We start from the raw sequence: 2,144 nt of genomic DNA on the forward strand, positions 1-2,144 counted from the left end.
TCCAGCTACTTGGAAGGCTGAGGCGGAAGGATTGCCAGAGCCCAGCAGGTCGAGGCTGGGTGACAGAGTGAGACTCCAACTCAAAAAAAAAAACAAAAAACTTGCTCACTTTTGACAGCCCTGGGATTGGAATGCAGGTCTTGACTACTGTGCCAAACTGTCTTCTAGAACTTTTGGTCACACTGGCCTAGGAGAAGATAAAAATGCATCAAGTACTGATTCAGGCCAAACTGTCTTCTAGAACTTTTGGTCACACTGGCCTAGGAGAAGATAAAAATGCATCAAGTACTGATCAGATCGAAACAGTTTATGTTTGCACCCAATTAGCTGACTGCCCTAAGGCCCCATTGCACACGTTGCAGGACCAGCCCTGCTGTCACCCCCAAGTTCCAGAGAGGAACTCTGCAGAGTGTGAGAATTCCAGATTCAACCTGGCTTTCCAGGTTATTCTGAATGTGTCTTTAGTAAGGTAGTAGATAAAACTTATTTTATTTTATTTATTTATTTTTTGAGTTGAAGTGTCACTCCATCACCCAGGCTGGAGTGCAGTGGCACACTCACGGCCACCGCAACCTCGACCTGCTGGGCTCAGGCAATCCTTCTGCCTCAGCCTTCCAAGTAGCTGGAACTACAGGCATGCGCCACCATGCCTGGCTAATTTTTTGATTTATTGTAGAGACGAGGTCTGGCTAAGTTGCCTGGGCTGGTCTTGAACCCGCAGGCTCAGGCCATCCACTTGACTCGCCCTCCCAAAGTGCTGGGATTACAGGCTGAGCCACTGAGCCCGGCCAGGCTGTTCTTGAACCTGTGGGCTCAGGCAATCCCTCACCTTGGCCACTCAAAGTGCTGAGATTACAGGCTTGAGCCACCATGCCCGGCCAATAAAACTTACTTTATTCGGCAGCTTACTAGCGTGTTTTATTTTTATTTATTTATTTATTTATTTATTTATTTATTTATTGAGTTGTAGTCTCACAATGTCACCCAGGCTGGAGTGCAGTGGCTGCTCCCAGCCACTGCAGCCTCGACCTGCTGGACTCCAGCCTCGACCTGCTGGGCTCCAGCGATTCTTCCGCCTCAGCCTTCTGAGTAGCTGGAACTGCAGGCGCGCGCTACCACACCCGGCTAATTTTTTGATTTATTGTAGAGATGAGGTCTCACCAAGTTGCCCAGGCGGGTCTTGAACCCGCGGGCTCAGGCAATCCACTCACCTCAGCCTCCCAAGGTGTGGGATTACATGCTGAGCCACCGAGCCCGACTGCGTGTTTTATTTTATTTTTTTTGAGTTGGAGTCTCACTCTGTCACCCAGACTGGAGTGCAGCGGCCACGCCAGGCCACCGCAGCCTCGACCTGCTGGGCTCCGGCGATCCTTCCGCCTCAGCCTTCCAAGAAGCTGGAACTGCAGGCGCGCACTACCACGCCCGGCTAATTTTTGATTTATTGTAGAGATGAGGTCTCGCCAAGTTGCCCAGGTGGGTCTCGAACCCACGGGCTCAGGCAATCCACTCACCTCAGCCTCCCAAAGTGCTGGGATTACAGGCTGAGCCACCGAGCTCGGCTGCGTGTTTTATTAGTTGTGATTGTTTAGACATGTGATATGAGGGTCTCCATTTGTACCCTTGCCTGGAGTCCCAATGGTTAGGGACAGCCCATCTACCATGGTTCCCCTGAACCAACAGACCTCCAGTGGCTCCCAGTGATGACCAGAGTTCGAAAGTCCTTCTGCGTAGGGCGAGGGAGAAGCCGCATCCTCTCAGCACGGACCAGACCAGGCTCTGCCTGCTAACAGTCGTGCGTTTCCACCTGGGGCTGGCAGGAAATTGGTGCTGCACAGGACTGGGTCCAGGCCACACACAGGACTGACTTGGGACCTGCCGTGCCCAGCACCTGGGCTTTGGTGGCAGCGCCCTACCCCACTCAGCCCAGATTGTTCTCAGTCTCCAAATCACATTTGTTTTCTCTCCCTTCTCCATCCACATCTGTTTCCCAGAGTAGAAACGGCCAGCACATGTTTGCTGGCTAAGAAGGGGTGACAGCGTTCAAGAGACAAAATAGAGCCGGGCTCGGTGGCTCAGCCTGTAATCCCATGCCTTGGGAGGCTGAGGTGAGTGGATCGCCTGAGCCCGCGGGGTCGAGACCCGCC

Source organism: Carlito syrichta, unplaced genomic scaffold (genome assembly GCF_000164805.1).
Source record: "Carlito syrichta isolate Samal-C Ts95f unplaced genomic scaffold, Tarsius_syrichta-2.0.1 Scaffold315300, whole genome shotgun sequence".
In the NCBI taxonomy this organism is placed as follows: domain Eukaryota; kingdom Metazoa; phylum Chordata; class Mammalia; order Primates; family Tarsiidae; genus Carlito; species Carlito syrichta.